Genomic DNA, 10261 nt, shown 5'->3' with positions numbered 1-10261 from the left:
CTTAATGAGTGAAGGTACAACAAGATTAATATGTTAATTTTGGCTTTTCACATCACTCAATGCGAATCCGACTATTTCTAAAATAATTAGAAAAGTGAATTTAAGCTGGGTAGAGACCAGTGTAATGCAGTGAGGAAATCTACAACTACCTGGGGGACTCAGGTTAAACAAGTAGAGAATGCAAACATCCTTCATGAAGCCCAGAGACCGGCAACACAGAGCAATACCATTCTGAACACAGATACACAGTTCGACCATATCAATACAAAACAAAGATACCTGTTGTTCTGTTAAGGTGTGCAGCTGGGAGACCACCTCAGAAGCTGGTACAGGCTCTTTTGTTGCTAAGACAAATTAGCAAGAGGCAAGAATGGGGGAGTTCTAAACTAGGGACTTGTTCAATATTCCCATGCAAAGAAATCCAGAAGTAATGTTAAAATATTACAACTTGTTTACTATTCTGTTTTTTAACCCTTTAGTTATACTGATATACGTTATATGCACTAGGATAAGACATTGATCTTTAAAAAAGTAAAACAATATGTATCTAGAGTGTATTCTTGACTGTGCCTAATCATATTGAAAAGAGATTTGGAACTCAATAATAGCAAACACATCTATGAGTCTCACAGGATTGATCATTACCCAGAACGCACCATTCTCATGTAATATGCAAGTGGTTTGTGGGAGGCAGTTTACCAGGTTAACTGACTCAAATAGGTAACCTGGTATTGAGCTTACATTTTTGCCAGAGGGTCTAGAAAAATGTATCTCGGGCCACATTTTGTATGAAAATTTGCAAACATATTTATCACTGGCTTGGTGACTTTGGTATTGCATTGTTATGTTTCCATTAAATGGCAGAGTCCTAAAGCTATTTATTATAGCTCTGTTAGTTACCCACCCACAAATGATGACTAACTGGATGTCAGCCAGCTGGGTGTTGAAGATGAAATAGAATATTGGACATTAGAATACCACTACCTAAAACACTGGTTTTTGCTTAGGTATAGCGAAACCAAGATTTTGAAGATCATTTGGTAGTCGACACATAGGAAATCATCTGTAAAACGATTAATTGAATTAAATCATAGGTAATCATTGATAGATAAATTGTGTTTATATTTAGATTCCTTAAGAAACGCATTTCAAATTTGGCTAAATTATTGACATATGTTGTACTTTTTTATGTTTATATCCTTACGTCATTTTGTTTCTCCAGTTCTGATTGAAGATTATGAAAATCAAACATTTGCCATGTTAATGCTTAGAAAACAGTTCAGAAAAACTGAACTACATGCCCTTCCTTGTTCAAATGAACATTGCAATATAGATAAAACAATTGTATTGACAAGAAGCTGGACGTCTACACCCACGATGCATTGCCTTCCATTCTCTGGAAACAGACAACGAAGCAGTCAGAACTATTTTCAAAGTTGCTAACCACGTATCCAGAAAGTGCTTGCACACAGGATCAGACTGTTACCAAAGAAAGCTTTCTAATTCATAGTTGGAAATGCTTGAACATACCATCTATATTAGGTGGCTTGGAAAATCTGACAATTTACAAAAACTAATTTACAGACAATAATCAAAGTCTTGACAGCAATTGTCTTCTTGGCAGAAGCAGTTCCTCAAAATAAACCATTTCACAATAAAACATATCTTTGTTGCTTTCTTCTATGAAACATAAGGCCACTCCCACATCTCTTAATACTAACCCTCTCGCCACTCTTGACATGGTGGAGTCTGACACCATAACTGTGCTTTGTGGCTGATCCAGAGCCACCACGTGTATCTAATGAAACATTGACAATTTTACCTGCACCAGATGACAATTCCCCTTCTCCATATTGATCATCCAATAGATCAATAAAGCACAACCACCCTCTCAGTCATAAATCGTTTGGAGGGGTCCCATTACGGGTGGAGCACAACAGTTAAAAGTAGTCTAACTTGGGTTACAAATGATTACCCCTGATAATGGGGAAGGATGATCGGTCAATGTAACCTACTACATATACCATAAAAGCATAACTAGACCAAAGACCTTTAATCAACCACCTCCTTTTTGGTGTCGTCACAAAAGAGAATCAGATGAATTTCAGGGATAAGAGTGTGGAAAACATTTAGGTTTACTGAAATAAGGGTACATTCCATTTGTGGTGTTGATTTAACCATACGGTGATTGTGGGTGCAATTGGATGCATAACCTGAAATCACTGTACATCTGAGGATAATTTTTATCAGGGTATACAGTCAAAATATCGAGTTTTTAATATCGAGTTAGAATGGACACAATATCGAATGGACATAATATAGACTACAAAAATATCAAATAGAATAGCATAAATATTGAATCAAAAAATATAGAATGGACAAAATATCGAATGCCAGAGTATAGACAACAAAAATATAGAATGACAGAATATAGAAAACAAAAATATAGAATGACAGAATATAGACAACAAAAATATCGAATTTGAGGTAAGTAAGTTAATAATATTTTTTAAGGTATTTTTTATGTTAGTATATGTGTGAAAAGTGTATATTTATTTTATAATTTATTTTACTTAATTAATTTTATGGTATTTTATTTTTTGCTTAATATAATTCTGTAGCGGATTGTGGGTTTATAGGGGAATAGGGTGGGAAGTAATTTGATTATAATTAATTAAATATGTTAGTTTATTTATTGGTATTTATTTAGAATTAATTGTTAATTGATAATTAATTGATAATTAATTAAAATGTAATTGTTAATTATTTTAAATAATTGATTAATTGATAATTATGTTAATTGTATTAATGTATTTTCTGTAGCGGGTTGTGGGTTTATAGGGGAATAGGGTGGGAAGTAATTTAATTATAATTAATTAAATATGTTAATTTATTTATTGGCATTTATTTAGAATTAATTGTTAATTGATAATTAATTGGTCATTAATTAAAATGTAATTGTTAATTATTTTAATTAATTGATTAATTGATAATTATGTTAATTTTATTAATGTATTTTCTGTAGCGGGTTGTGAGTATATAGGAGAATAGGGTGGGAAGTAATTTAATTGTGAATAAATACATATTGTTATTTATTCATTCGTTTTGTTTTGTTGTAATTTTTAATACATATTTAATTGTTAATAATTAATTGTTAATTGGTAAATAATTTGTATTAATAGGTAATTATTTGTAATAAATATTTTTAAAGTAATTTTTTGGATTAATTATTATATTATATAAAATTGTTAATTACTTTTAATTAATTTGTATTTGCTATTAATATTTATTTTATTTTGATTCATATATGAAGTATTTACTTTCTCTACTGTTGCACTCTCTGGAGTGGGAATAGTAATTTTTACCTCTACACCATCCAACGCTTTCCCTACTGTTGCACTCTCTGGAGTGGGAATAGTAATTTTAACCCTCCCGCTATCCAATGCTTTCCATACTGTTGCACTCTTTGGAGTGGGAATAGTAATTTTTACCCCTACGCTATCCAAAGCTTTTCCTACTGTTGCACTCACTGGAGTGGGAATAGTAATTTTTAACCCTACTCTATCCAACGCTTTCCCTACTGTTGCATTCTCTGGAGTGGGAATAGTAATGTTAACCCTCCCGCTATCCAACGTTTTCCCTACTGTTGCACTTTCTGGAGTGGGAATAGTCATTTTTACCCCTACGCTATCCAATGCTTTCCCTACTGTTGCACTCTTTGGAGTGGGAATAGAAATTTTTAACCCTACGCTCTCCAATGCTTTCCCTACTGTTGCACTCACTGGAGTGGGAATAGTAATTTTTACCCCTACGCTATCCAACCCTTTCCCTACTGTTGCACACTCTGGAGTGGGAATAGTAATTTTTACCTCTACGCTATCCAATGCTTTCCCTACTGTTGCACTCTCTGGAGTGGGAATAGTAATTTTTACACCTACGCTATCCAGCGCTTTCCCTACTGTTGCACTCTCTGGAGTGGGAATAGTAATTTTTACCCCTACGCTATCCAACGCTTTCTATACTGTTGCACTCGCTGGAGTGGGAATAGTAATTTTTACCCCTACGCTATCCAATGCTTTCCCTACTGTTGCACTCTCTGGAGTGGGAAAAGTAATGTTAACCCTCCCGCTATCCAACGCTTTCCCTACTGTTGCACTTTCTGGAGTGGGAATAATAATTTTTACCCCTACGCTATCCAACGCTTTCCCTACTGTTGCACTCCCTGGAGTTGGAATAGTAATTTTTACCCTTACGCTATCCAACGCTTTCTCTACTGTTGCACTTAATGGAGTGATTACATTAAATTTTACACTTTGCGCTATCCTACGGTATAAATATTGTACATATTTTATTGATATTACGTTTATATATATAGATATGTATTAACAAATTAATTTGTAAAAAACATGTTTTTAAATTACATTAATTATTTATTAATTTTCAGGTTATTTAAGTAGTTTAAGTATGTTTAAGTTAATTATATTTATTATTTCATTATTTTTTAATTAATTTAAAGCATTTTAAAAAAATCGATATTTTGACTAACTATATTTTTTACTTCGATATTTTTGATTTGATATTTTTGCACTTACCTGTTTGGAGATAGGAGGTCGATATTTTGGTATTCTATATTTTTACCTCGATATTTTTGTAACTCGATATTCTTCACTTCGATATTGTTTCAGTGATCCTTTTATCAGATAAATGTGATCCCATTAACCTAATACGTTTCTTCTTATGGATGTGTAAATCATACTAAATACATACATTAAGTGAACTTGTTGTGTTCGATTTAGATTCCAGTTGAATTTCCGATTCATGCCCTTATATAGGTACAATTTGCGTTGCCCTTATATAGGCATGGAAATCCAGTCCTTATTTAGGCATAGCCCATGCAGCCCAAATACAGGCATGGCTACTTCCATCTGTTCATCTACGTCACAGCGATTTCTTGGAAAACCAGACTCTTAAGCCGTTAGGGACTTTCCCTTGCTTGAATATTGATTTCTCCAAGAACTCAGTTATTTTACAATGAACATCTATTCCTTAGGGGTTCATTCATGACGTTCATATGCCCGACTTTACGCCAAAGCTGGCATTCCTAAAACAACTTGAAGGTATAAATATACCTTCACTTGCTATGGCAAAGCACGGTGTGGTTAGGTGCAGTTCGACTACCTACTTGCCCGACGCAGCTCGCTACAGCAAGTGCCGAAGGAAGCCAACTCTCCAGATGATGATCTGATCAGAAGCTGTCCTCCTCTGTCGAGATTCCAGCTCCAGTGTTTCTGACTCCCCTTGCGGGGTTTTAGGAAATCGAGTCCGTGAAAGAGATACCAACCTCCCTCATTCTAAGGTATGGAGCTGTTAGAACCTAGAGAAACCTTTGGCAATTCTTGGCAAAACTAAACCTATGCTAGAGACCTCACTTACTTCTTCCCTCGTACTATACCTAGGTTAGGTACATTGGGGTAGGTGTATTTAAGGAGCACCAGTTGAGTATTTTAACTTGTGTTATTTATGTATGTATTTTTATATGTCATAGCACCAGACAATGCTATTACAGTATTATTTTATATTACTGTTTACGCTGTACGCATTATACTTTGCATTCTGTCTAACGATTGTAGCAGTTCACCTCTCTTGCATGAGAAAGAAGACTGTTCAATAAACCCCTTTTTTATTTAAACGCCCGTCTCTCTCTTTTCCCTGCAACTCTGTAGAAACGAAGCATGCACGATTTAGTGAGTAAAATAGTTATCCATTGTTTCCACGACTCTTAACATAAGTTTTTATTCTTGGGGAAACAAAAGTTGTCATGTTTATGCGGTTGTCAGAAACGAATCCCTTCTTGTGTATTCGAGAAAGTTTCTAGTGACCTCTGAGCTAGCTGGCACTCACAATTAAGTTTAGTATACTCGATAGAGACACACTGACCTCAGTCCTATGTCAGATCTATAGTGTATGTTATTACAATGCGCTGAGTCTATTGGGAATATAGGACCTACACTACAAACTGGTGTACTGGGTATTATAGTATTTATAAAATTAACATTTGCAGGAGGAGCCAAGATGATCTCCTATGTGGATGCATCCTCCCGTTGCTATGATCACACAGTTATTAAAGACCCCCATCACATTATCTCGCCCTACCGGCAACATGGTGGAGCAGGGAGGTGTCTGTAGTGGAACTGATGCTGACCTGCCATTCCTGGCAGTGATGCACACTAACCAATTCCGAGCAAACCTGGGGAACTGGACAACTGCAGCCATGAAAATATCTGGACTGCTCTTGGCCACAGTGGTAAAGGAGTGGACTGTAAGGGCCTCCTGAGATTTGTGGACAGTGGGCCCCACAGTGATGAGCAGTCCAGTGAGTGCATCTTGAAGGAGCCCAGCTGAGGGTGAACCTGGAAACCTGCAGTGAACCAGGAAAGCTGCTGCATTCTTGGTTCTGCCGGATGGGGAGCCCCTTCCGCTACCTGCACAGTGATGTGCTACTGAATAAAAGACATATTGATGTAATCTACAATTCCTAACTCAGGGGTAGAGATAAGCAATGGCACCATAAGCATACCCAGAGGCCTGAGGGGTTCTGGAGACTACTCCAAATGCCACTGAAGTCCAAGAGTGGTTTAGGGGCGAACTCAAAACCTCAAAACACAATTGAGGAGGAACTTGCAAAGATGGCACAAAGTGCGGCACCAAATGAAACTTCCCAACACAGAGACACCGAGCCGCCCTGCACACTGGAATTGAAACAGCAAATCTTAGTAGGCAATAGGGAAAATATGGACAAAATGAATGGTGCATCAATTACTGTAAATATACAAAACAGTGATGGATAGAATGCTGGAATTAATCTCAACCACTGGTAATAACTTGCGCCGCATTACAATACATTAGTATGTTGCACACCATGCCAGCTTAGTTTAGACCCAGCTATATATGCGAATCAGTCTTGACCATGCTCCAATAGGAATAGATCAGCCCTAACTGTCAATCCAGGACCCCCCCGTTTCAGAAAACAAGCAACCTAGGGCCAATTTCTCTCTAATTATGAGCTCATCAGCCGTGGACAGGTTGGTCTCAGTAACACAGTGTGTACCGGCCCACATATGGGCATACCCAGCTCCCTTAGGGCAATGCATCAAAGTATACAAAAAGTGATAGTTGGAATGCTTACATTAATCTCAGCCACTAATAATGAATAGGCCACATCCAAATTCACTGTTATTTTGCACACCATGCAACCTTATTGACCATTAGGAATTGGTCTATTGTGTGGCGCAAAATAGATGGCATGATTCAGGAGATTGGGCGTCACTTCGCTTCAGACGGAAAGCAAATAAATCAGTCCTATACCCTATAAATGCAGAATATAAACATGAGGAGGAACCTCTCAATATACAACTTCTGCTGACCCCACTCTAATACTTGGGTATTTATCTGAGCACTAAACCAGCGTAAGTCTATGAATGAAATGTGGGGACATTATTGACTGACCTGGAACATAGTATACTCAAATGGTTGAGATTCCGGATGTCCCTAATGGGGAGCATAGCTCTGAGTAAGATGATTGTACTCCCTAGTACCCTATACATTCTATAACATATGCTATGCATATACTGGACAATTGCTTTTGTAGATTAGACAACCTGATGTGACTATTATAATGGGGCACAGGAAAATCTAAGATAAGTCTTCATGTATTAAAAGTCCTGTGGGAAGGGGGCATACAGGCCACCAATTTTAAAATTTACCAAGAAACAGCTACAATATTTAGTCCCCTGGTTTGAGGAAGAAGGAATGGACCCAGTAGATCAAACCATTAAGCAACTGATATGGCTGGTGGGACTGTTAGCACTCCCCTCAATCTCACATAAGAAACGAGTTTGATTACCAATTTTAATCTGAACAACCATAGAGATATGGGACAAAGCCTTCAGGGAGGAAGGGGACGAGTATATAAATGCGCAACAATTCAACCCTGGTGCACAGGATTATGTACCCTTCTCCCAGCCTTCCCGCGAAACATAAACAAGTAAGCTATGCATAACTGCATGGGAGATTGACATGTGGATGGCAGGTTGTTCAGTTATGCATCCTTCTACGATTGATGGGGCATCAATAGTAAACATTTTCTAATGTTTGCTGGGTTGACAGTGGCAATCCGGAAAGCCTGGCACGCAGGCCTGACACACATCTCCAAAATCAGACGCTACTTGACATGCATGGTGGCAGCAAACTAATCACACTACAATATGGGCTACTGATCCCAGGAACTGACAGAAGAATGCTTCTACTAAAATACCTATGGGAAAGAGATAACGGGGAGGATTAGGGGACCGAAAGAAGGGGAGGTATCCTCAGTAATTGCAGGAAAGTCACTTGCAATGCCAGATTGAAACATATCTGCACAATATGTTCATGTGGTGGGATGGCCAGGGGGTTCGGAACTTTGGGGGAGAGGTGATAACCGCACTGAGTGCTTTAACAATGGATCCCGCTGCAGCCAACTATACAGTTATGCTTGCTGGGCTGCATACTCTGCAGTAAACACACAAGAGTGATGAGTTAAGTAGTGGACTGAGATTAATAGATGCATGTGTTGCACTAAAGATGGATTATCAGCCATCTACTAACTAAAGGGTGGTGGACTAAGGAGTTTACCCGATGGGGCAGGCAGAATGTGGAGTGAGGCAGAAGTTAAGATACACCGGGAGCGGAGTGGGGAGCTATGGAATGGAATATGCTAGAAATGGAAATGCAACAAGAAGATGTAGATACAGCCCAAGAGGAAGCTCTGCAAAATGACACAGAGCTGAGCAGGTGGGAGATGCAGGGGAATATATGTGTGATGGTACTTGTGATACTGCAATGTTGTGCCACGTAAAACCAGTGATCCCATGTCATGTATGTGTCCAGTGATGAAAGTTGCTTCATGGGAAAAGAGAGGGTTGGCCATTAAGGAAATGTTGCTGTTATTGGAAATAAATAAAAAAATTAAAGAATAAAAGAATTTGCTTTGACATAGCTGCCAAGTTTTCCATGATGAGCTTCTCTTGTTCAGGTTTTTTCTTTACATTGTGGAACTTGTACTCCTGTTTTGTAATGGAATAGACTACAAGTCCCACAATTACAAAAAACCACCTGCACTAAAGCAGGTAGTCAAACATGGATCTGGGAAACCTAGCAGAGCTGAGTTCAGAGTGAAACTTAGGAAGAAAAATGGAACATTTCACATGTTCAGCAATGTTTCTCTCTGTCTGTCCACCAGTCAATACATTGTATCTATCTGAGATGTTTTGTTTGGTGCCTTAATTCATAGCCACAGCTTTGGAGCACCACTATTTTTTGTAATCATACACAGACAAGCAGATTTGATTTTAATGCATTTAATGTGAATACAGAGCAGATTTATCACCTCAGGAAGTCAGAGATATACTAAAATAAAGCATGTATAGTGAAAGTTATCACAACAGGTAAAGCAAGTCAGGTTTTTTTCGAAAGGGCCTTTTGTGGCCACCAGACCACTCTTTTCAGCTCTCAAAGGAGGTCTTGGCTCTTGTATATCCCCTGCAAGAGAAATACATTGATGTTAGCAGGATCAGGAGTGCTGAGCACCTCTTCTCATTATATCCCTGTCACTCTGCTAGAGAAATTAAAGTAGACTGGTTTGAAATAGTTTCTAGTGAATCTAATTGCAGCATGCTGGTTGTTAGATGTCGCTTGACAGCGCTGCTGTCTGCTGATCTATTGTTCCCAATTCTTGAACATATACCCAGCGAAGGCTTAGACTGCCCCCAGAGGAGTATTTCTGTCTCATGTTCATACTAGTGGCTGCTTGGTGTATCATTGCACTTTTTTTCATTAAAAAAATATACTGAATTGTCACACATTAAATTCATTTTCTAATGTATGAATTCTACATGGAAAGCAATATTTGTTTGTGTTGTTTTACACTGTAGAAGTGTATTTTAACCCCTTCGATGCGGATGACAAAGCCAGCTCGTCATGGGCATTACCTGCGCTGCGCGCATGACGAGCTGGCTTTGTCACGTTACCAGCGATTTTTTAATTTCAGCGCGCAGCGGGAAAACCCGCTAGCGCGCATGCGGTTAATGATTCCATCTGGACTCAAAATGCAAGCCAGAACAATTGGCTTTACCAATGCTTGTTTGGCATTATCTTACAAATGACAAAAGTCGAAAAGGGCCTTCTACTGTTTAAACAGACTAAAAGAGTCCACAGCCCCCAA

Source organism: Lissotriton vulgaris, chromosome 5 (genome assembly GCF_964263255.1).
Source record: "Lissotriton vulgaris chromosome 5, aLisVul1.2, whole genome shotgun sequence".
In the NCBI taxonomy this organism is placed as follows: Eukaryota; Metazoa; Chordata; class Amphibia; order Caudata; family Salamandridae; genus Lissotriton; species Lissotriton vulgaris.
This window is presented reverse-complemented; position numbering follows the sequence as displayed.